This window comes from Aquarana catesbeiana, linkage group LG04, assembly GCF_042186555.1.
Source record: "Aquarana catesbeiana isolate 2022-GZ linkage group LG04, ASM4218655v1, whole genome shotgun sequence".
Lineage (NCBI taxonomy): Eukaryota > Metazoa > Chordata > Amphibia > Anura > Ranidae > Aquarana > Aquarana catesbeiana.
This window is the reverse complement of record NC_133327.1, coordinates 311948281-311975934: the sequence shown is the minus strand read 5'-3', so window position 1 is coordinate 311975934 and position 27654 is coordinate 311948281.

Sequence of the window (27654 nt, the reverse complement as noted above, 5' to 3'; positions counted from 1 at the left end):
GAAGCTGAGGAGTGTGTAAATAGACTGTACATAGGAAAGTTTCCCTGAAGCGTTTGCTAAAGTGGGCATCCCATAATATTTCTAACCCCATCCAAGTTATTAACCCCTAATAAAACACTAAAGCTGCTGGACTGTTTCTTGACTTAAGAGAGCTGTGGAAATTTAAAGTGCCTGGCTGTGAAGGGTGGGGGATCCCTATTCACCAACGGCTCCTACGGGGGTAGCGCTACACTTACTGTATATCATAGCAAATCTCAACTTTTTTTAGATCAGTTTCACTTTAGGTAACAAAGTAAGGTATTCTATTAATTTTGTTTTTAACAACCTGAAAAATTTTGATGCATTTTGCATAGTACCTATTATGTACTGGCTTAATACACATGCAAAAACATCTTCATTTTACTTTTTCAAAATACATCTGTAGGTGGTCTGCATTATCCAAATCAATGCTGGGTTACACTACAGAAAGTTACATTTCTGTAAATTTTATTTCATGCTGAAAGTTGGCAAAGTTGAAAAGGTAAATGAAGTGGCATAATCTGTTTGTAACATTTTGACTTGCATTCAGTGTTATGCTGAGTAATCCATCTTCCAACTATCCAAATGCCCATTTTAATTAAAAGAAGCTACGATCACTTGATGATCCTTCTCTCTTATTCTCTTTGCTTTCTAGGGTCCTTATTCTGATATCCACATGACTTCCTGCTTGACACTTCCTGCAAGGAGCACTGGAAGGGCAAACGCATGTCAAATAAAACCAAGGAATTTCCAAGCTCAACTTACCAATCAGTTGGCGACCAACTGAATTGACCTGTCTAAAAGTATGCGTTAAAAACAGGGGTTTATTTGCACACATTTGCAAATACATGAGTAAGCTGCAGGCCCCCGGCAAGGCACTCTGAATCCTGCAGACTCTACCCTACACACTGAACACCCAGCACATTGCACTATTGCGTTGCCTGACCAATATGTCAACAATACTTAAAAAGACCACTGCCCCCATCTATAGATGGTCTACACAACAAGGAGCAATGGAAGGGCAAACTCATGTCAAATAAAACCAAGGAATTTCTAAGCTCAACTTACCAACCAGTCTGCGACTAACCAAGTTGACCTGTCAAACAGTATACGTTAAAATCAGGGGTTTAGTTGCACACATTTGCTGGGTGCTCAGTGTCTTCCTGCGCCTTTAAGGAGGGTTGGGCTCCCTCCAGTCATCTGCCCTTCATCTATCCATCAGAATACATGTGCTCCCACTGTGGAGACTCTTAAAAGTTAGAGGTAGGGTCTGCAGGATTCAGGGTGCCTTTCCGGGGGCCTGCAGCTTACGCATGTATTTGCAAATGTGTGCAACTAAACCCCTGTTTTTAATGCATACTGTTAGACAGGATAATTTGGTTGGTCGCAGACTGGTTGGTAAGTTGAGCTTGGAAATTCCTTGGTTTTATTTGACACGCGTTTTGTTTGCCCTTCCAGTGCTCCTTGCTGTGAAGACCGGTTATAGGTGAGGGCAGTGACCTTTTTTTTGTATTTTTGAGGTAAAATAATTGATGCTTTTCATTTTTCCTGGAGTTGGGCTTCAAATAACACTTTATTCTAAATCTATGTAGAAAGTAAGGGGAGGATGTGGTAACACTGTCAAAGCTTACCACATTTGGAGGAATTTGCCATTTTAAAAATACATACGTCACCTTGTCTTTATTAGCTGCTATTTTTCTGAAATATGTGTATGCCTGTTTAAAAATAACATTCATTCATTTAAAAATGTGTTATCAAATTCACAAGTGTTTTGATTCAGAACGTGTGGCAATGAAGCCAGATGATCAGTTTGTCTGATACAAATACAGATATATAAATTGCTGAGAAAAACAAATTCCACCACTTAATTTTATACTGTAGGTATGTTTTGAATGGTGTGTGTGTAGGGATGAATGAATACAGTATGTCTGGGTTCTGTATACTGGGAGTTCCTCAAACCCATTGTGAAGTCCAAAAATTACAAATTTATAACCGTTATTTTAAGTTGCATGTAGTGTTACAGAACAGTAAGATTCAGAATACTTTATTATTTCCAAAGGGAAATTATTCAAGACTCTCGTGAACAGCATCATCGTATTCTAGCATCACATATTTTGCATGTGTAGTTTTTTTTTATTTTTTATTACAGTTAGCTTGGCTTAAAGTGTTTGTTACCCCAGCATTTCAAATTTCCTGATTCCTGCTGTACCATGTACTCGTATGAAAAATTACAAAGAATAAAATAAAAATCATTCTCTTTTTGTGCTTCCTTTGTGTAAAGTCCCTGGTGTTCCTGTCAGACCCTCTGCTTCCCTATTAAAAACTGACCACACCAGGCAGTAGAGCTCATTGTGGTCAGTTTTCCAGCTATACTGGCAACTTAGCCTGCTCTCCTCCAAAGATCCCCCCTGCAAAGCCTTTCACTGGGAAGATCAGTGTTCTGTTACTACTCCTCCCCCCTGGTCTTATGCAGCTGAGAACAGAGGGGACAGAGGGAATGTGATCATTTATTAAAAAAAAAAGAAAAAAGGGTAATTATTTTTTTTTTAGATCTATACACAAAATATTTGCCTTTCATTTCAATTTTAAATGATTTCTACAATCACTTTAAATAAAGCAGCAGCACCCCAATCAGCTCCAACACAGTTAAAAAAAATAAATTTTGGTTGTGACACTGAATTGAATGGTGGAAGTAGAAGCTACAATAAGCTAAATTGTTCCCACACATATACAGAGGTGAGAATTGGATCCTCAGGTCACTCTTTCTAAAGTGCCGGTGAACAGAGTGCTTTTCACTTTTAGTAGTAGGGCTACAAACTTCTCTCCTGGTGGTATCATGCTCCAGTCTTGTTACACACAATACACGCACAGGTTCCCGACGTCTGTTGGCACTGTCAAACAGATCCTGGGATCCTGGCATTCTTTTTTATACATATTTTGGCTTTGCCTATTGCTTCAGACCTTTTGATTTGAGGTTCAGCAAACCATTCTAGAGTTGACTTCTGTATACATAGGTATTGACCCCTTAAGTTCCCATGAAGTAATAAAAGTCCTCCCTGCTTGTCCAATTTCAGGGTATGGTGATGAAAATTCTACACAATGTAAGCTACATGAATAAAGTATGAAAATGTTGGGAAAAACAAATACAACATTTAAAATATTGATATATGTGAAATACAGTGCAGTTACCTATAATGCTCATATATACACACACCTGTGAATAATAACACAATACAATATTCCAATATGATAATAGAAAGCATATATTATAATAAATCCAAATTAAAAAGTATTTCTGCTTGTCTTTTATAATGACTCCACTTTATACTGTGCATTTATACTGTATGTTTAGCGGTCTCTCCATGCATCTTTGTTAGTCCACTCAACACTGTGCAGACAAAAAACAATGTAGGTGTTCGTTTATTCACTCTGTACCACTGCTCAAAAACCAGATGTGCTCCCACCTTTTCTTTTTTGACCTCTATATGTTGGACAAAACACGCTTGTTTCCTCTCAAGAACCTGTCAGCCTCCAACTCCAGAAGGTGCCTGCTCTCTCATCCACTTCTCAGAGTAAAGAGGAAAATAAAAACTCCATAGTGCTTCACTGCTTTAAAAACATGTATTAAAGCCAATTTCTCACATATATCCACTCACATGTATGACTTGAAGTGGACTTCAATTCTGTGCACCAAAGTTAAACGCACAATATAACATGGAGTGATTAATACACACAGAGATATTTTTTCATTTTTATTTTTTATGATATATGCTTTTTATTACCATATTGGAATATTATATTGTGTTATTAACCACTTCAGCCCCAGAAGATTTTACCCCCTTTATGACCAGGCCATTTTTTGCTATTTGGCACTGCACTACTTTAACTGGCGATTGCACTGTCATGCAACACTGTACCCAAATGAAATTTATATCATTTTTTTTAACACAAATAGCGCCTTCTTTTTGTGGTATTTTATCACCACTGAGTTTTTTATTTTTTGCGATATAAATAAATAAAAATAATGAAAATTTTGAAAAAGAACAATATTTTTTACTTTCTTTTATAAAACAAACCAATAAAAATTAAAAAAAAAAAACATTTCAAATTTCTTCATAAATTTTGGCCAAAATGAAACTGCTACATGTTTTTGACCCCAATTAGTATATATTAATTGGTTTGCATGAAAGTTACAGCGCCTACAAACTATGGTATATATACTGGAATTTTTATTTATTTATTTTTTATACTACTTATGGCAGCGCTCAACAGCATATAATGGGACTTTGATAGTGCGGAGAGCAATCTGACACTAACTGATGCTAGGGGGAACTGACTAACTTCCACTGACATCACCAGGGACAAACAGTGATCAGAGATAATACTATACACTGTCACTGTACTAATGACACTGGCTGGAAAGGGGTTCACATCTAGGGAAATCAATGGGTTACATATGTGCCCAACTATGTGTAATGCATGTACAGTGTGCTGCTGTTGCTTTGCAGGGATGAGAAACTGAAAGATTGCTGCCTCTGTACAGAGCTCTGTGTTGTTTACTAACACAGGGGCTCTGGGCTGTGATTGCACACAGCCGATCAGCAGGTCTAGGGCGTGAATCATTGGCTGGGACTTGCTGACAGGTTCCCACTGTGTGCAATCACAGTGGGTACTGGGTGGGGGGCGCACTTGCATGTGCCCAAACTCCGGAAGTAGGCAGCGATGTATGGGTACGTCGCTTTGCTTACATCGGCTGCCTGTACGCAATACATCATGAGCAGGCAGGCCTTAAGTGGTTAAACATTGGTGTATACGTATAAGCATTATTGAAAAGGTATTTTTCACATATAAATATTTTAAATGTTGTATTTATTTTCTATATGAGAAATAGTTTCCCAACATTTTCATAATTTTTCATGAGTGTTTAGTTCATATCGTGAAGAATTTTCATCACTATACCCTCAAATTGGCTCTCTTGTGCACATGTGTTTTTAATTGGACCATTGGCCAGAGTGTTCACTGGCATATGTTCACTCTGGCAAGTATACATGCAGTCATCTTTTTGCTGAGAGGACATGAATGGAAAATGTCTATACATACACACATATACCTACATATATTTATATTCAGATATCCAATACTGGAAAACAGAGTTGGAAGTCAAGACTCGTTAGCTTTTGGTCATTACTTTGAGAGTTACATTCTTCCAAATGTATAAGCATTTTATTTAACACACATTATTCAGAATGATCTGTTTTAGTCATCAACATTTTTATAAAACAGGCAAACAATCAATGGACTTTAAACTGTAAAACCTAACAATGAATATTTCCTATTTGCTCAGCTTTCATCTATTTAAAATACCATTGGAAGCATTTTGTTATATCTGTTTGATAAGTGAAAACAATTGTTAGAAGATCAGAGCTGTCCTGTGTCCTCTGAAGACTTAATGTGCCCCATAAAGCTCTCCTAATTCTTATCTAGGACTACTGATTGATTTGCCTTTTGGTTTGGATACCTGAGAGTAGGAGTGGTTTAATAATTTTGGAAAAGACATTGGGCAGGGACAAAAATATCCAGTCTGCAAAAGGCTGTGTTTTGTCCACCTACAACAGGGCTTAAGAGCTGGGGATGTTTCTAGCAGATTTTTCTGCACTTGCAGGGTCTTTAAGGGTGAAACACATCTTTGGCAATGTGTGCTTCAGCGCAGCTTCAGTGCACATTCTTTGCAGCACACCGCAATGCACAGTAACACCCTACAGTGCAGTGTGGTGTGCAGTATTGGAAAAAATGTTACATGTTCATTTTTTGGTCTGTTTCTGTTTGTTGGCCGCCCATCCAAATCGAATAGATTGATTGTTCAAAATGTAAGGGCTGCCTCAAAGTGGTTATAAAAGCAAAATGTTTTTTTACCTCAAGATGTTACTAAACCCAGGACCTTGCATTCATTATATCTGGTGTCCAACAGTGCACAGAACATAGAAATGCAATTATTTTAGTAAATATAAACTGCTAAATACCTTTTCTCATCAGCAGTATATAGCAGTCTTGTGATTTCTATCAGTGTCTGGCCAAGCACTGGTTAAAGCTTGTAGGAGGAGTTTTAATTTTCTTCTGACTGTCCTACGAGGCTGCATGACCCCTGATTTTCTGTCTGGACAGTGCTGATTGGCCCTGTGCTGGTCATGTGCACCCTCCCAAAAAAAAAAAAAAAACTCTCTAGCAATACACACCAAACTGAGCATGTGCAGAGTGCCTCCAAGGCTCTTTTACACAATGTGGAAGATAAACTTCTTAGGTTCCACATTGAGTATAACAAGCATGCTTGACTGCATTTATAGACTGATTTTACTTTTGTGGGTTTAGTAATACTTTAATGCATTCTCTGCATGAAGGTATAAAAAAAGCTTGCTATTTAGGCACTCTGAGAATAATAGAGCCTTCTGTGCAAAGCCATTGCATAGAGCAGATAAGTAAAATAAAAACAAAGAAGCTTTACAATCACTTTAATACAATGTACATTAATGACACAGAAACAGAGAAGTGTAAATGGGCTCCAAAAGGGATGATCATAGAGGGGAATATGAATGGACCAGTAGTCTGGACTGATTGCCAGTGCTAGAGCTATCTGTATCATGCTATTGTAGTAGATAAATAAAGTGTGCTGCGCTAATATGACAAACTCTGTGCTACAAACCACACATGCTATTTATCATACTTATGCCCCGTACACACGGTCGGACATTGATCGAACATTCCGACAACAAAATCCATTGATTTTTTCTGACGGATGTTGGCTCAAACTTGTCTTGCATACACACGGTCAGACAAAGTTGACGGAAAATCCGATCGTTCTGAACGTGGTGACGTAAAACACGGGGCAGTAGCCAATAGCTTTTGTCTCTTTATTTATTCTGAGCATGCGTGGCACTTTGTGCGTCGGATTTGTATACACACAATCGGAATTTCCGACGATGGATTTTGTTGTCGGATAATTTTATAGCAAGCTCTCAAACTTTGTGTGTCAGAAAGTCCGATGGAAAATGTGTGATGGAGCCCACACACGGTCAGATTTTCCGACAACAAGGTCCTATCACACATTTTCCGTCGGAAAATCCGACCGTGTGTACAGGGCATTACGGTATACACTACCTTCTTGTGATAGTCAATACCACATGTGGCATAAACAAGTAAAGGCATGAAAATATATGAGTGTTACAGTACAATTATAAGTGTTAAGAACTTCTACAATTGAAAAATGTTTCCATTTTGTGTTCAGGTGTAACACCTTCACCACCTCTTATGAATACTCTTTCACCTTACCTTATTGACCTAAAAAATAAAGGTATTTTATGCATATCCCTTTTAGAGGCTGGACAAAGCTAACACTCCACCGATGTTTCCAGATCTTTTCAAGCATCAAGGATCAATTCATATAACTGATTCAAAGAGATACAAAAGGTAACACCACAGGGCTTTCCGTAAATCAAATGATTTATTAATGAATAAAAATGCTATACTAATATACTGTAGCAGTGGAGGCCTCAGGATCTTACCCCAGAGTGCAGCTCCCCAGAGTGTGTTAGTTATTTGAGGTGAGCACTGTGGTGATTACCTTTGTGTCTCTCTGAACTGGGTAAAGGGATTGATCCTTGATGCTCAATAATATCTGGAAACATTGGTGGTGTGACAGGCCCTGTCCAGGCTTTGAAATGGATATGTGCATGAGATCATTTATTTCAGAGGTCAATAAGATAAGTGGAGAGTGTACCCATAAGAGGTGGTATTACACCTGAACACCAAGTGGAAGAGCTTTTCACTTATGGAAGTCCTTCATTATTTGTCAGAGTTTTAAAGGACTTATATTTATGGATTTTTTTGTTTCTTGAAGGAGAAGCACAGCCAAAGCTTGTTTGGCTGTACTTCTCCTGTGGATCACAGGAGTATAGTTCATTCTGTACTCCTATGACCAAGCCCGCTGTCAGTTGACGTCACAGAGCAGGTGCAGGCTCGGGCAAGATCGCGATTATATGGTCAGGATCCACCCACATGCCAGGACTGGAACCTGGCTCAGCCTCTCAGAGAGCCGACCGCTCCCCCCCTCTCCACAGCCCAACACTCCAGTAAACAAAGTGGGGGGGCAGAACAGAGAGCTCTTAGAATCAAGCGATCAGCAGTGTTTGATCACTCGTTTCTCAGTGTTAGAGCCGGGGGGGAACAGATGCAGCTTTGAATTGATGCTGCATCCACCTAGGTAAGTATGATTTAAAAAAGTATCCCTATACTTCTCTTTTAACACTTATAACAGTTCAACACACATTTTTGTGTCTTCACTAGTTTATGGAACATGTGGTATTGATTACACATGAGAGTGTTTTTTATGTACGATACAAAGCATTTGTGATTCATGGCACATTTAGCAGAGGGTTTATTATATTAGCGGGGCATACTTTATATATTTATCAGTTTAGGTGTTTATTCACTTGATGCTTGCAGCTTATTTTTAGATTGTGCACAAGATTGTTTTTTCAATATGCGAATGTAGTTGTCATTCTGTTAAAGTAGTACTAATGCAGCATCATTTTACCCAAAACACACTATGATATATAATAATGTTTTTTAGGCCAAAACACAATTCCTTCCCAAAAAGTGCAGAAAGACCCACATTACCATCTGTTTATAGTCACATCCACTATTTTCCTACTTGCCACTTTCATAAACTTCTAGTAAGGGAGCAGTAATCACAAGTTCCCTTGATCACAGTACTCAGGACTACATGTCCCATCATTCCCCACACTAGCATGCATGAGTACCCTGTTATTGATGATATTTGTTCAATGTGTAGCCTGGTGCTTGGTTAGAGGGAGAGAGAGAGAGAGCGAGAGAGAGAGAAAGCGAGAGAGAGAGAGCGAGAGAGAGAGAGCGGAAGAGAGATAGCGAGAGAGAGAGAGAGACCAAGTTTGGACACTGTGCTGCAGTTGCTCTTTGTCCTCCTTGGATCATCAGCCTGAATGGGTTAACATAATTTGCACCTCCACTCAGCAGGGGAGCTGACGAGCAACGGAGCTCAGGGGACTTGAATGCTGGCTGCCTTGAACTGTGGGAGTTGAAGTCCAGGAGAGGAGTCATACTGTGGAAGTTTATGGCCCAATGGACTTTTATTCCCAGGGAGAGACTGTTATAAAGGAGAGAGATCTGTATTTTCCAATGCTGATGATGGGGCAACTTTTTCTTTGCTACAAGGGGACTGATGTGTGCACACCCCTACTCCTGTGTGAACATGAACCTGCTACAGGACTGCAGCTAAGACAGAAAATGGAGAGCTGTTAAGCTGGATGATGAAAACTGTTGTCGCTGCAGACAGCTTTGAAGCAGACTGATATCTGAACAGTGGGACCAGAGCTGCTGTGTCACTTCACTGGGACTGGTGAGAGGGAACTACTGCCATTAACCTGTTGCTGCTACCAAAGACTGAGCACATATGGACTGGACATTCAACTAGCAGCCTCTACCACTGCATGCAGACTGTACTGGGACAGTACTTATGTGAACCACCGTAAAGACTGGGCCCCAACGCTAGCCAACCAAAGATCTATGGCAAAGGACTGTCTCCTCAGATAGCTGCTCTACAAGGACTTCACTTGCTGCCTATAGAAAGGGATACCTCTGTAGAAAGGTCTGGGTCTTAGAATAGCCATTGTAATAGAGTGCACTTCAGGCAGTATGGCATGCTGGTCGCAGAAAAGTTATTACAGCACTGATTACCATTGCTGTTAATGTTATCTGTGCCATTGTTTACTGTACTGTATTGTTTACAATACAATATATTTCTTTATTCTTAGCCAGTATGGTTTTTGCTTCCTGATACTGAAATGTTGTGTGTGCAGGATATTTATACTTGTGCTAGTAATAGTAGTGCAATATCCTTTTTGCTTACCCTGGTGTGTCAGAAAGGCCGAGGTCAACCACGAATCACAGCAAAGAACAGAGAACCAAGTGGCTCCTGTGCGGGTAGTGCTACAAATGTGAAAATGTGAAATATATTTATTTATAAAACACGAAGCAGAGACACATTAAGTAAGTGTTTACACCATGAAGTGAAATTGTTAAAGAAAATGAGGATTTTCGGTCATTTTGAAGATCATTTAATATGTATACTCAACATGACCTTGTGCTAAGGCTTATTTTAAGAAAGCCATAGTCCCAAAGCATTACATTGCATAATCTTATATCTAGTATCCAGTACTATAACATTTAAATGACCAGTAAATCTCAAACACTTTCTAGTTTGCATTTCAAAAAAGCTTAGATAAAATATATATACGGTTGTTCGAAAAAGTATTTGCCCCCTTTCTGATTTTTTATTTATTTGCATATTTCTCACACTTAAATGATTCAGATCATCAAACAAATTTTAATATTACACAAAGATAACCCAAGTAAATCCAAGATGCAGTTTTTAAATTATTATTTCATTTATGAAGGGAAAGATGCTGTTCAAACCTGCCTGGCCCTATGTGAAAAAGTAATTGCCCCCTTCCATGCTGAATCATGAATGAACTGTAATTAAGCACAATTTTTTGGAAAGCTGAGTTAAATTTCACTTGCCACACCCAGGACTGATACTGCCAGACCTGTTGAATCAAGAAATTGCATAAATAGAAGCTGTCTGACAAAGAGAAGCATGCTAACAGATCACAAAGAGCCACACATCAAGCCACAATCTAAACAAATTCAAGAACAGATTAGAAACAAAGTAATGTACATGTATCAGTCTAGAAATGGTTTCAAAGCCATTTCTAAGGTTATGGAACTCCAGTGAACCACAAGGAGAACCATTATCCACAAATGGAGATAACTTGGAATAATTTAATAAATGAAACTATCATTTAAAAACTGCATTTTGTATTTACTCAGGTTATCTTTGTGTAATAATAAAAAAATTTTCATGATCTGAGTCATTATGCAAACATTTTTTTCTCTTTAAATGCTTTTAGAGATTTTAACAATATTTACTGATTATCATTCTTAAGCAAGAAAGAGAGCCAAATTCCAACACAGGATGGGTCTGTGGGAATTTACTAGGTAGGGCAGTGCCACGTCCTAAATATTAATATAATTTAACAGAGAGGTAGGTGGAAAAAATGGACTTTATAGGCACCAATCATAAAATTGTATATAAATATTTTATTATACACATAATACAAAAAAACACCAACATGTTAAAACATTGCAATTAAAGGAATGAGGGGCAATAGAGATATATAACCCTCTTTTATTTCTGCTGCTTTCGTTTTCTTCTCCTTTTTACACTTCTTATGGTTCTGCTACCAGGCACATCCCCACATGTGAGCTGTTTTCACCTGTTGCATGTCCCGTGTGAGGTCCACCCGCTGGTTTCTTTGTGGTACTCCCCGCTAATGATTGAGACGTTCTACCAAGATGTTCAAGTTTAATATTATTGTATGTACTTTTTACTTTTGTATTTTTTCTCTCTCTTTTTCTCTATAGACCAATCAAACGAGCTCTTGAAGAAGCATTCAATTGTGAAACATGTAGAGCTTTTTAAGTTTGATGTCCTTTATACTTGATTAGAGGGATATGTCCCTGTTTTAAGGGTATGTCCCTTTGGAGTCTATGACTCCCATGAGAGTGACCTACTATTGGATACAGACACCAACAAACAGATATTTAAAACAAATTAACAAAAAGATGAATAATACCTACATATAATAAGTACATGGTTCACAAAACAAAATGCAGTTTCACATGGCATCCCCTGCATCTGTGACATACCAACCACAACTTGATGGGCCGTAAGCTTACAGTTTTCTTAAGTGGTGCCACCACTAATCTCTGATTTGTCCAGGTCTCCACCCAAAACACTTTCTAGGACACGTTACTGCTTCAGCAACTTTTTTTAATAAAAGATGCCTACATATAATATGTACATGGTTCACAAAACAAAATGCAGTTTCACGTGGCATCCCTTGCATCCGTGACATACCAACCACAACTTGATGGGCCGTAAGCTTACAGTTTTCTTTAGTGGTGCCACCACTAATCTCTGATTTGTCCAGGTTTCCACCCAAAACACTTTCCAGGACACGTTACTGCTTCAGCAACTTTTTTTAATAAAAGACAACTGATCCACACTATGGGTGCCACACAGCAGCAGCAAATCTGGTATGACAGCCGTGTCATCACAGACTGATCAATCAGTTTTTTTTTCCCATGTGTCCTGTGGCTGCACTTCTCACAGGGCCACAATGCTGTTTATGCTTATGATGATTTTAATGTCCAAAAAGGGGCCTCCTTTACAATCCTTTGTTTGTCCAATTTTTTTCCACATATCATTATGATGCCACCCATAGTTGTTGGCAATTTTATGCCCATTGCAGCATAACTTATGTACAAATTGTTTTTTTTTCTGCAAAACAGGCTCTGAATTAGTCCTCTGTAATAGTTGTCAAATTCGAACCTGTGTTTAATTGACAATGTACCCAACAGCCATCTACCTGGCTCTGACCAATCACCTGTCCTGGGGATTCTGTTGTGCTCCCTCACAAATGAGACCATTTACTCTGACAACACTTCTCAATGTGATTGTTGTCAGCTTTTATTGTCACCTTGCTTCATTTCAACACCTGCCTGTACCTCATTATCTCACTACTGGAGGTTAAAACAGGGAAGGCCTTTGAAACCTGGAGACAAGGTTGTATCCCACATTGCCTTGACTTTTTATCATCCCTTTTTTTGTGATCACTTTTGTACCATTATCTGATAATTGACCTTTTATCAATAAAACCATCTGGTTTGACCTGCACTATTGGAGTCCTCCTTTCCCCCTTTTTTACACGGTTGTCCTTTGGAGCCTATGTGGGAGTACCTTGGGAGATGATCGCTTGGTTGCAGAGTACCTGTTGAATCTACTGACTGAGAGCTGGTCACACAGTATCGGACCCGCCCTATCTCCCTACGTCTAGTACCTGAGCAGCATCAGATCCATACTCCATAGGATCCCAAGCCTGTATGACCCCTTTGTCATATGACATATAGGGTCCACCACAGCTGGTAAGAGTATTTATTTACTTCTGAAGTGCCACTGAAAATGACTACAGGCAAGCATTTCAATGCTCCCATTTAACTGAAGACACCCCTACAAGAAGAATGCATTATTTCACATCCCTGTGGACTTTACATTTCACACACCTACCGTGTTGCACACAGTCTTGTTAACTTTTGTTTGGTTTTAGCACTTTGGCATATTATATTTGTGTCTAGTTTACCACATTTAGGATACACCTCATTTTCTCTAGCAGCGCCACACTGTCACTCTATTATTCATTTGGAACCTTGTACATTTGAGTGTTGGCAGCTTTTGTTTAGTTTGTTTCACTATTTAAGTTATAGCGCAGTCTTTCCCCCCAAACCTTCCCTAAAATACTACTGATACAACTCACATCATCAGGTCATTCAATGAGCTGAAGTTGTGGCAGAAAATGGCAAGCTCTACTATCTCCAAGACATCAGCAATTACTGGCTGAGAAGAATCTCACATTTTATAATGCAACTTGTGAACTGAATATGAACCCCATGATTCTGAGGGTGTATCTAATATAGGTGATGTGATACTGTAACATCATATTTAGGATCCTGACTGAAAACTTGAATTGGTAAAGAAGATTTGGTTTAACAAACATTTTATTGTAAAATATGTCTATAATATTATCTGTAGGATTTTACCTACAATATCATGATATTTTGCTGAAACCAAGTAAAATATCAGTTCAAAAATATTTTAAATTCAGAAGCTAATCTAGCTAATGCCACTAAATCAGGATGTCTAAAATCAAAAGCACATGGCAATTAAAAGTCAAAAGGATCAAATTTCAGGAGAAGCCAAAATAGCGCATTCCAAGGTTCATAGTGTACTTTTCCACTAAGATTAATGCCTGTTATGAAAACATTGTATTTGCTAACCTCATGTATCTTTGCACTACCTACAAAGTGAAACACTTCAGTAACCAGGAAACTTGAATGAGCCATTACTTATACTAAATACATTAAAGATGGTCTGATTTCCTATCTCTGTTTGCCCTTAAACACTACAGTTGACTTTAGAGCAGAAGTCCAGCCAAAGCTCGTTTGGCTGGGCTTCTCGTATGGATCATAGGAGTGCAATCCGTTTTGCACTCCTGTGACCCGTTTGCAGCAGAGAGTGGTCTGAAGTCCGCTCTATGCTGAATTCATGCATATCAGTCCAGGCACCGCGTCATCCCGACAATGGAAGTCTGGATCCGCCAGGTGCCTGGACTGACACCAGTCTTAGCCTCTCAGCCAGCTGCTGAGAGGCTGAGACGGCCACTCCCTGCCCCTCCACAGCTTAGCACTCCAATGAGCGTGGAGGGAGAAGAGCGGAGAGCTCCGACTGGCAGTCTGCAGCTCTCTGCTCACGGAGCTGTGAAAACCAAGCGATTGGTTTTTAGTGCAGAGGCGCCGGGGGGACAGATGCAGCATCTGGATAAAATAATTTGTTTGGAACCACTTTTAAAAAATCTTTCTGTTTTAAGACTGTTATCACAGGGCTACCTATGGCAGACTACAAGTAGCCCAATTTTGTGCACATAGGAACTTATTTAGAAATGGTTCATGCTTAATAATTTCCCAAGAAGAATCTGTTAACCACCCATTGAGGGACACAGGATCCATTATGCTACTGTGTGTTATATAGCTCCACCTTCAGGTAAAACAAACACTGTCACATAAAAAAAACTCAAGGGCATAAAATTCCTCCCACACCAGTCATGCCTAAGTTTAGCTAAGTGTCCTCAGCTAAATGGATATATTTTTCCAGCTTTGCTTTTCAAGAGTTCCTGAGGTTTATTCTTCTATAAACAGAGAAAAGAAGGTATGGCTAGACAGGTTGCATCAGATGCGGCACCTCATCCCAAAGTAATTTGGTAACATGTAGATAAGAGGACAGGGGATTATAGCGGTGCTAAAGCAAAAAATGTGAACATGAGATGGAAGTATAAAAATTACAAATAACACTTTATTTCACAAAATTCAATACATGAAGAAAACAGTAAAATCATTAATAGCAAAACACATATATATCATATATCGTAATATAACCCAAGTGCAGTAGGGTGGGCCTGGTGGAAGCGGCCTTCAAGGCAAGAGCTCAGTTTCCTACATGTTTCGCCAAAGCATTGGCTTCCTCAGGGACTGAGAGCTTATGCGATATATAAAAATCTATACATGGGAATACAAAAACATCATGTAAACATACAAGACATAAGCAATGGACAATTATACACCTTGCTGCATATTGAAAGTAAAGGAAAATAAAAATAAGGCTGGACAAACTCATACGGAGAGGTGACCCTATAGTGACCCCATGGTTCCAAACATACCTGAACACCCGACACCCAGGGAAGGCCCGGCAAAAGACCCCCCGCCAAGGGAGGAACAGGCTGCACCGTATTTATGCTTGCAGGGGGCACATAAAAGACCTGGCGATTGAATATATTGAAAATTAGGAGTAATAATGGTTGAATAGACGTAAGATACGTGTAAAACATTAAGTTCTGGAAATATAAATAGGGTAATGCACTATGCATAGATTAGATAGGGCATAAAAGCCTCAGAGGAACTCACTCTTTAAAAACAAGTTGATTGGTGAAGAGGGAACGCCTGAAGACGGATTAAAAAAACAAGCATGGACAGCTGGTAAAGATGTTAGATGATGGTCTGAAAAAATACATGGAAAAATGAGCCAGTTAGCCAAAAGGGATAGTTTGGCAACAATTGTATCAAGGGATTGAAAAAAATGACCAGAAACTGCTCACCTAATAGGTGATTAGCAAGGCATGTGACTGTCACCAATAAGTCTTCACATAGCTTGCATAGAGATAAGAGACCAGGCAATGGAAGAAGGTTGATATGTCCTGGGAGAGGGTGAATAAAGGCTGAGTTAGGAGTGGCAAAATGGGTTGTTTCAAGGTGATTGAAAAGTGAGTAACCATAAATCATTACCTTGTCAGCTTGTGCAGAGCATATACAGGGGTTTTCCTTGTCCAGGTGAAAGAGTGGACAAGCCGGCTGCTTATATCCCCCCCACACCTGATCCAAAGCCGATCAGGTGTGCGGACGCTGAAGAGAGGCGTCCGCGCGTGCGCACTAGGTAGCACAACGGAGCCTACAAGGTCCGTCATGCACCGCGCGCGCCTGCTCTAACTGCACGGCCCCTGTGTGGCCAATAGGAGAGTGGGAACGCCAGGAGGACGGAAATCCAACGGCGCTACCCAAACCCGACTGGCTGATGGAATGAGGGAGGCCGGGCAGTGCGAGCCACTCCATTTCAAAAGGGAGTGGCTATATCCTCTATCCTCTATTGCTTTGGCGAAACAATAGGGAAACCTGGATGTGCACCTCTTTCTGTCTGGATTCATAAAGGTGATGAACATGTTTAATTCCAGGTTTCAGAATTGACAGGTTGAGTGGCTGTATGCTCTGTGGAATTATTATGTACTGATCTATGTGTTTCCTCTCCTGAATTTAATTCCTCTTTTGCATTGCAGAATTGAGGTGGATAGAGTTCAAGTTCTGCTAATAACTACAGACTAGAGAGTGTGGTACACTGAACTTGTTTGTCTGCTCACCAGTAGGGATGAGCTTTGAGTTCGAGTCGAACTTACGTCGAACATCAGCCGTTCGATCGTACTTCGAATTACGAACATTATGGGCCGTTCGCACCAAATTCAAGTGGTGCGTCACGGCCCATAATTCACTGCGGCATCGCAGTGCATTGCTGGCTGATGATTGGCCAAGCATGCACTATTAACCAGCATGCTTTGGCCAATCACAGAGCGGTAAGAACGGAGAGCCATAATTGGCCAAAGGCAGGGTGGCTTTGGCCAATTATGCCTCAGGGGATTTAGTACACGCCCCACACTATATTAGGCCGCCTGGAAGTCGGCCTTGTGTAGTGTGTTCCATTGTGCTGCGAGATAGAGAGAGAGAGAGAGAGAGACAGTGTCATTTGGGTTAGATAGAGCAGGCAGGCAAGTCAGTTAGCTGCAGTCAGTGTATTTAGTATATATATGCATCCCAATATATATATATATACACACACACACACAGTTTAGCTAGAATCCGTTCCTGTTATTCTCTTCCTAATATACTTACAGGCCGGCAGCTGCCATATTTTCAGTCAGTGTACTGTATCCTGTGCACAGTGTTCAACTAAAGCTAACTGCAGACAATTGCTGGTGTTCTCTTCCTAATAATACCACAGGCAGGCAGCTGCAGTATTTTCAGTCAGTGTACTGTATCCTGTGCACAGTGTGAAACTAAAGCTAACTGCAGACAATTGCTGGTGTTTTCTTCCTAATAATACCTCAGGCAGGCAGCTGCAGTATTTTCAGTCAGTGTACTGTATCCTGTGCACAGTGTGCAACTAAAGCTAACTGCAGACAATTGCTGGTGTTCTCTTCCTAATAATACCACAGGCAGTTGATTCAGCTAGCTGCAGTATATTAGTGTACTGTTTCCTGTGCACAGTGTTCAACTAAAGCTAACTGCAGACAATTGCTGGTGTGCTCTTCCTAATAATACCACAGGCAGGCAGCTGCAGTATTTTCAGTCAGTGAACTGTATCCTGTGTACAGTGTGCAACTAAAGCTAACTGCAGACAATTGCTGGCATTCTCTTCCTAATAATACCAAAGGCATTTGATTCAGTTAGCTGCAGTATATTAGTTTACTGTATCCTGTGCACAGTGTGCAGCTAAAGCTAACTGCAGACAATTGCTGGTGTTCCCTTCCTAATAATACCACAGGCAGGCAGCTGCAGTATTTTCAGTCAGTGTACTGTATCCCGTGTATAGGGATGAGCCGAACACCCCCCGGTTCGGTTCGCACCAGAACCTGCGAACGGACCGAAAGTTCGCACGAACGTTAGAACCCCATTGACGTCTATGGGACTCGAACGTTCGAAATCAAAAGTGCTCATTTTAAAGGCTAATTTGCATGGTATTGTCCTAAAAAGGGTTTGGGGACCCGGGTCCTACCCCAGGGGACATGTATCAATGCAAGAAAAACTTTTAAAAACGGCCGTTTTTTCGGGAGCAGTGATTTTAATGATGCTTAAAGTAAAAAAAAAAAGTGAAATATTCCTTTAAATATCGTACCTGAGGGGTGTCTATAGTATGCCTGTAAAGTGACGCGTGTTTCCCGTGTTTAGAACAGTCCCTGCACCAAATGTCATTTTTAAAGGAAAAAATCTCATTTAAAACTGCTTGCGGGTTTAATGTAATGTCGGGTCCTGGCAATATGGATGAAAATCAGTGAGACAAACGGCATGGGTACCCCCCAGTCCATTACCAGGCCCTTTGGGTCTTGTATGGATATTAAGGGGAACCCCGCACCCAAATTAAAATAAGGAAAGGTGTGGGGCCACCAGGCCCTATATACTCTGAACAGCAGTATACAGGCTGTAGGTTTGTTGTTAAGTAGAATCTCTTTGTAATTTTGAACGGGTACATTTTTAACGTGTTTAGCTCCAGCCAAAAAATCTTTTTTAAGCTTTTTGGAAAACATAGGGAAGGGTTATCACCCCTGTGATATTTGTTTTGCTGTCTTTCCTCCTCTTCAGAAGATTTCACCTCACTTTTTGTCCCAATGGATTGGAAAGCATCAGTGGAAAGGAGAAATGTTTTTCCCATATTAACTCTTACAGGAGAGAATTTCCCTTCCTAGGGGTAGATTTCACTTCCTGTTGTCTCCTTCCGTTTGCAAGTAGGAGTCGTTTGTAAGTTAGTTGTTTGAAAGTAGGGTCCTGCCCTATATACTCAGCAGAAATTTGGGCCTTAGGTGTTGCTGTGGCCACAACACTGTAAGCCCTCACAGGGCTCTGCTGTGAAATATTAGATCAAGAATTGTAATTACATGCCCCTGTTGAACAGGAGCTGAAAAATTAGGCCTTAGGCACTGGTGCTGGTGCCACAACACTGCAACCCCTCACAGACACTCTAGTTGGAATGCAGGAACGAGCCCTGCTGCAAAGTATTGCATCAAAAATTGTAATTACACGCCCCTGTTAAACAAGGGCTGAAAAATTGGGCCTTAGGCACTGGTGCTGGTGCCACAACACTGCAACCCCTCACAGACACTCTAGTTGGAATGCAGGAACGAGCCCTGCTGCAAAGTATTACATCAAAAATCGTAATTACACGCCCCTGTTAAACAGGGGCTGAAAAATTGTGCCTTAGGCACTGGTGGTGGCACCCAGAACCAAAAATGTTCTTACAAGCTATCAGCGTGATGATTGAGGAGGAAGAGGATAATTACTCAGGGATAGTCACTCAGCATCAGCATAGGCAGTCTTTGAAGGGATCTGAGATTTCAAAAAAAATTATTCGGTTACATCAGCATCAGGTGCTTGGTAGCTGGTGGTGATCCAAGACTCATTCATTTTTATGAAGGTCAGTCGATCGACCGAGTCAGTGGACAGACGCACCCTGTGATCGGTTACCACGCCTCCAGCAGCACTGAATGTGAGTTCCGAAAGAACGCTGGATGCAGGACAGGCCAGTAGCTCAATTGCATACTGTGCAAGCTCTGGCCAGTGATCCATCCTCAAGACCCAGTAACCCAGAGGATTTTCGGTGGGAAAGGTGTCCAAGTCTGATCTTGCCCCTAGGTATTCCTGCACCATGTAAAACAGACGCTGGCGATGGTTGCTGGAACCGATCATACCTTGGGGCTGCGGACCAAAAAATTGTCTGAACGCATCGGTCAGACGGCCACCTTCTCCACCGCTCCTTCTTTGACTGACCTAACTGTAAATAGTCTAGCTGCCTGACTGTGGTACTAATAGGATCAAAAGAACACCAGCAATTTTCTTCAGGTAGCTGTATTTACTGTAACAAGACAAGCCTGCCTGTCAGTAAGAAGATAACAGAAACGGATCTAGCTGAACACTGTGAGCAGGACGCACCCCACTAGCTTGTAGGTTTAGCTGAACACTGTGAGGTGGACGCACCCCACTAACTTGTAGGTTTAGCTGAACACTGTGAGCAGGACGCACCCCACTAACTTGTAGGTTTAGCAGAACACTGTGAGCAGGACGCACTGCACTAACTGTAAATAGTCTAGCTGCCTGACTGTGGTACTAATAGGATCAAAAGAACACCAGCAATTTTCTTCAGGTAGCTGTATTTACTGTAACAAGACAAGCCTGCCTATTAGTAAGAAGATAACAGAAACGGATCTAGCTGAACACTGTGAGCAGGACGCACCCCACTAGCTTGTAGGTTTAGCTGAACACTGTGAGGTGGACGCACCCCACTAACTTGTAGGTTTAGCTGAACACTGTGAGCAGGACGCACCCCACTTACTTGTAGGTTTAGCAGAACACTGTGGGCAGGACGCACTGCACTAACTGTAAATAGTCTAGCTGCCTGACTGTGGTACTAATAGGATCAAAAGAACACCAGCAATTTTCTTCAGGTAGCTGTATTTACTGTAACAAGACAAGCCTGCCTGTTAGTAAGAAGATAACAGAAACGGATCTAGCTGAACACTGTGAGCAGGACGCACCCCACTAGCTTGTAGGTTTAGCTGAACACTGTGAGGTGGACGCACCCCACTAACTTGTAGGTTTAGCTGAACACTGTGAGCAGGACGCACCCCACTTACTTGTAGGTTTAGCAGAACACTGTGGGCAGGACGCACTGCACTAACTGTAAATAGTCTAGCTGCCTGACTGTGGTACTAATAGGATCAAAAGAACACCAGTAATTTTCTTTAAAATACTGTAACAAGACAAGCCTGCCTGTCAGTAAGAAGATAACAGGAACGGATCTAGCTGAACACTGTGAGCAGGACGCACTGCACTAAATGTAAATAGTCTAGCTGCCTGACTGTGGTACTAATAGGATCAAAAGAACACCAGTAATTTTCTTCAAAATACTGTAACAAGACAAGCCTGCCTGTCAGTAGGAATATAACAGGAACTGATCTAGCTGAACACTGTGAGCAGGACGCACTGCACTAAATGTAAATAGTCTAGAAGATAACAGGAACGGATCTAGCTAAACTGAATACAGTGTATATATATATATATATATATATATATATATATATATATATATATATGCAACACCTGGGATGCATATATATATACACAATACACTTTAAGTGCAGCTAACTGACTGACTGTCCTGCCTAATCTAGCTAACTTAAATGAAATGACACTGTCTCTCTCTCTCTCTAAGCACACCGGAACACACTGCACAGGGCCGCCGCGCAGGCGGCCTTATATAGTGTGGGGCGTGTACTAAATCCCCTGAGCCATAATTGGCCAAAGCCTCCTTGGCTTTGGCCAATTATGGCTCTCTGTTAAGGCGGCGCTGTGATTGGCCAAGCATGCGGGTCATAGTGCATGCTTGGCCAATCATCAGCAAGCAATGCACTGCAATGCCGCAGTGAATTATGGGCCGTAACGCGCCACACGAATTTGGCGCGAACGGCCCATATCGTTCGCAATTCGGCGAACGATCGAACAGCCGATGTTCGAGTCGAACATGGGTTCGACTCGAACACGAAGCTCATCCCTAGCCGTGTACAGTGTGCAACTAAAGCTAACTGCAGACAATTGCTGGTGTTCTCTTCCTAATAATACTACAGGCAGTTGATTCAGCTAGCTGCAGTATATTAGTGTACTGTATCCTGTGCACAGTGTTCAACTAAAGCTAACTGCAGACAATTGCTGGTGTGCTCTTCCTAATAATACCACAGACAGGCAGCTGCAGTATTTTCAGTCAGTGTACTGTATCCTATGCACAGTGTACAACTAAAGCTAACTGCAGACAATTGCTGGTGTTCTCTTCCTAATAATCAGAGAAGGTTGGAAGCCGAGTCTGCTTAACCAGGCCCCAGTGGACCCCAAGCGCAGGGCCCCATCACCAGACGATGATCTCCCACGGCGACCTGGGGGAGCTAACGAGATAACGGTGGTAGTAAGAATAAAATTTGTACAATATATTATATTATAGGGGGTTACGGTAACCTAGATTGCCATATACAGGAAGTGAGGCAAGGAGTGATGAAGGTAATAATGGAAATAGTGATGAGCAAGGGAAGGTGACTAGTGAATGATGTGCAAGTGACAAGACTTAAGTTGCATTGTGCAAGGAAAAAAAGATTGCATACAGTGACCAAAAGAGTTAGAAGTGGTGATAGGGATATAAAAGGTGTTAAGTGGTGTGGCAGTAAAGAGGGTAGATCGGTGAGGGGAATTGGGACAAGGGAGAAGGGGGAAAGAGAGGGTAGAGTGAGGAATGGTAGGGAAGGGAGGAGGAAGGTAGGAAATAAGAGGGGAAGCCGGGGGGAGGGGGGCCTGGGTAAGCAGACTCGTCCCTGTTCCCCCCACAAAAATGTTATTACGCAATTGTTAATTTGATGCTGGAACACAAATTGTTTAATTATGTACTCTGTGTATACTTCATTGTATGTTTTTTATCTGTCAGGTTCAGACTGTTTAGTCAGAATTATTCATCTCCAGATTCCCTCCTGACGAAGCGGCTTGTGTCCGCGAAACTAGTCGAGGAATATGATATCTGAGATTTTGTGTTGTACTGTATACTACTGAAGCCACTATTTTATACCTGTACTTTTATTAAGTGTTATTGCATCACCATGTTTTGTTCTCCGCATCAATAAAATTGATTATAATCTTACTACTGTCATTATATGCTTTATATGATTACCTACTATTACCGTACCGGAATAGTCCAACCTGCCCCCAATTTTGGTCGCCTGACTGGGGATCAGGCTTCCAACCTTCTCTGATTATTGATTTCTGGATGATGGTACACTTGTATTAATGTTACCTTAATTTTCAAACTAGAGAGGCCACTTATTTAATCTCTTCCTAATAATACCACAGGCAGGCAGCTGTAGACATGTGCAGGATGAAAAAATTTGTTTAGTTTAGTTTCGTTTCGATTCGTTATTTAACTTAATTCGTTTAGTTAAATTCGTTGCATTCATTACATTCGTTTTCGGAATTCGTTTCGTTTCGTATTCGAATTCGAAAAAATTCGACCGCATTCGAAAAAATTCGACCGTATTCGAAAAAAACTATCAAATTCAAAAAAATTCTAACACATTCGAAAAAAACTGTCAAATTCGAAAAAATTCTACCACATTCGAAAAAAACTATCAAATTCGAAAAAATTCTACCACATTCGAAAAAAACTATCAAATTCGAAAAAATTCTACCACATTCGAAAAAAACTGTCAAATTCGAAAAAATTCTACCACATTCGAAAAAAACTATCAAATTCGAAAAAATTCTACCACATTCGAAAAAAACTGTCAAATTCAAAAAAATTCTACCACATTAGAAAAAAACTGTCAAATTCGAAAAAATTCTACCACATTCGAAAAAAACTGTCAAATTCGAAAAATTTCTACCACATTCGAAAAAAACTATAAAATTCGAAAAAAACAATAACTGAATTTGAAAAAGTAAACTATATATAACCATTTTGCGAAATTTGAAATTCGTATAGAATGAAATCGAATTCCAATAGAAAAGATTAGGATAGAATAGAAAGTATAAAAGAATAGCATAGAAAAACAATAGATCAGAATAGAAAAAAATATAATATATTGTATTCTAAGCTTTTCTATTTGAATTCGAATTCATTCTGTACCAAATTCCAATTTTGGAAGATGGTTAAATATATATATTATATTTTTTTTCTATTCTGTTCCATTGTTTCTCTATGCTATTCTTTTCTATTCTATTCTAAACTTTTCTATTCGAATTTGAATTAATTCTATGTGAAATTCGAATTTCGGAAGATGGCTTCTAAAATTAGAATTTCGTATAGAATGAATTCGAATTTGAATAGAAAAGATTAGAATAGAAATAGAATAGACTAGAAAAACAATAGAACAGAAGAGAATAAAATATAATATATATATATTTTTTTCTATTCTGTTTCATTGTTTTTCTATGCTATTCTTTTTTATTCTATTCTAAACTTTTCTATTCGAATTTGAATTCATTCTATACGAAATTCGAATTTCGGAAGATGGCTTCTGAAATTCGAATTTCGTATAGAATGAATTTGAATTTGAATAGAAAAGAATAGACTAGAAAAACAATAGAACAGAACAGAATAAATATAATATATATATTATATCTTATTCTATTCTGTTCTATTGTTTTTCTAGTCTATTCTTTCTACTCTATTTTAATCTTTTCTATTCAAACTAATTTTATACGAAATTCGAATTTTGGAAGATGGTTATATATATATATATATAAAATATTTTTTCTATTCTGTTCTATTGTTTTTCTATTATTTTCTATTATATTCTGATCTTTTCTATTTGAATTCAAATTCATTCTATACAAAATTCGAATTTCAGAAAATAGTTATATAGAAATAGAATGAAATCAAATTCGAAAAGAATAGAATAGAAAAACAATAGAACAGAATAGAAAGAAATATTTCATATATATATATATATATATATATATATATATATATATATATATATATACACACACATCTTCCGAAATTGGAATTTGGTACAGAATGAATTCGAATAGAAAAGATTAGAATAGAATATTTTATATTTTTTTCTATTCTGTTCTATTGTTTTTCTATGCTATTCTTTTATATTATTTTCTGTTCTATTCTAATCTTTTCTATTTGAATTCATTCTGTACCAAATTCCAATTTCGGAAGATGTGTGTGTATATATATATATATATATATATATATATATATATATATATATATATATATATTTTTTTTTTTTTTTTCTATTCTGTTCTATTGTTTTTCTGTTCTAGTCTTTTCTATTAGAATTCGATTTCATTCTATTTCATTCTGTTTCTGTATAACCATTTTCGGAAATTCAAATTTCGTATAGAATGATTTCGCATTCAAATAGAAAAGATTAGAATAAAATAGAAAAGAATAGAAAAGAATAGAAAAACAATAGACCAGCATAGAAAAAAAATAAAAATAAAAAATATATATATAAATATATATACCGTATTTATCGGCATATAACACGCACTTTTTTCCCCTTTAAAATCAGGGGAAAATCATGGGTGCGTGTTATACGCCGATCCCTTGCGATCCTGAGCTGACAGATCTTCAGAATCGCCGACCGCGATTTGAAAATGGCGCCGAAATACACAGAGCCGGTCCTCGGCTCTTCTCGGCCACTTTCGGCTTCACTCGAGCGCCGCCCGAACCTAGCCGAGTGTACTCGGCTAGGTTCGGATAGCTCCGCTCACAGTCACGCCCATCCCGGGCGGGACTACGAGTGGAGCCGAAAGTGAACGAGAGCCGCCGAAAAGAGCCGAGGACCGGCTCTGTGTATTTTGGCGCCGGCGGCACCATTTTCAAATCGCGGTCGGCGATTTTGAAGCTCAGGATCGCAGGGGATCATAGGATTTTCAAACTGCGAGCTGCAAGGCTGCACTGGGGCAAGGCTGCACTGGGGCAAGGCTGCAATGGACACTGGGAAGGCTGCACTGACAAGGCTGCACTGACAAGGCTGCACTGACATGGCTGCACTGGGGCAAGGCTGCACTGAGAAGGCTGCAATGATGGGCATTTAAATGTAAGTTTTTTTCCCTTAAACTTCCCTCCTAAAAGTTTTTTTTTCCTTAAAATTCCCTCCTAAACTTGGGGTGCGTGTTATACGCCTGTGCGTGTTATACGCCGATAAATACGGTAATTTTTTTGTATTATTCTCTTCTATTGTTTTTTTATGCTTTTCTTTTCTATTATTTTATATTCTATAACAGAATACAAAAAAATTATATATATTATATTTTATTCTGTTCTATTGTTTGTCTAGTCTATTATTTTCTATTCTAATCTTTTCTATTCAAATTCGAATTCATTCTATACGAAATTCCACTTTCAGAAGCCATCTTCCGAAATTCGAATTTCGTATAGAATGAATTCAAATTCGAATAGAAAAGTTTAGAATAGAATAGAAAAGAATAGCATAGAAAAACAATGAAACAGAATAGAAAATTATATATATATATATATATATATATATATATATATATAAAACATCTTCCAAAATTCAAATTTCATATAGACCGAAATCAAATTTGAATGTAAAAGATTAGAATAGAATAAAAAATAATAGAAAAGAATAGACTAGAAAAACAATAGAACAGAATAGAAGAAAATATAATATATAGAATGAATTTGAATTTGAATTGAAAATACTATTATAGAATATAAAATAATAGAAAAGAAAAGCATAAAAAAAAATAGAAGAGAATAATAAAAAAAAAATTATATATATATATATATATATATATATATATATATATATATATATATATATATATATATATATATATATATATATATATATATATATATACATATTCTATTGCTTTATTATTTTATATTTTACCTTATTGTTTTTTTTAGAAAAACGTTTTCTATTTTTTTTTAATTTGATTATGTTTTCGAATTCGATTCGAATATGTTTTCGAATATGTTTTCGAATTCGATTCGAATATGTTTTCGAATTCGATTCGATTATGTTTTCGAATTCGATTCGAATATGTTTTCGAATTCGATTCGAATATGTTTTCGAATTCGATACGAATTCGTTCGTTTTTTTTTCGGATTCGTTTAAATTCTCTACTTTTGTCATTCGGAAATTCGGATGCATCCGAATTTCCGAATAATGAAAAATTCGTCCGAATTTCGATTCGGAACGAAACGAAATGCACATGCCTAGGCAGCTGCAGTATTTTTAGTCAGTGTACTGTATCCTGTGCACAGTGTGCAACTAAAGCTAACTGCAGACAATTGCTGGTGTTTTCTTCCTAATAATACCACAGGCAGGCAGCTGCAGTATTTTCAGTCAGTGTACTGTATCCAGTGCACAGTGTGCAACTAAAGCTAACTGCAGACAATTGCTGGTGTTCTCTTCCTAATAATAACACAGGCAGGCAGCTGCAGTATTTTCAGTTAGTGTACTGTATCCCGTGCACAGTGTACAACTAAAGCTAACTGCAGACAATTGCTGGTGTTCTCTTCCTAATAATACCTCAGGCAGGCAGCTGCAGTATTTTCAGTCAGTGTACTGTATCCTGTGCACAGTGTGCAACTAAAGCTAACTGCAGACAATTGCTTGTGTTCTCTTCCTAATAATACCACAGGCAGGAAGTTGATTCAGCTACCTGCAGTATATTAGTGTACTGTATACTGGGCACAGTGTGCAGCTAAAGCTCACTGCAGACAATTCCTGTTTTCTTCCTAATAATACCACAGGCAGGCAGCTGCAGTATTTTCAGTCAGTGTACTGTATCCTGTGCACAGTGTGCAACTAAAGCTAACTGCAGACAATTGCTGGTGTTCTCTTCCTAATACCACAGGCAGGCAGCTGCAGTATTTTCAGTCAGTGTACTGTATCCTGTGCACAGTGTGCAACTAAAGCTAACTGCAGACCATTGCTGGTGTTCTCTTCCTAATAATACCACAGGCAGGCAGCTGCAGTGTTTCTCTTCCTAATAAAAATCCACAAGCAGGCAGTTGATTCAGCTAGCTGCAGAATA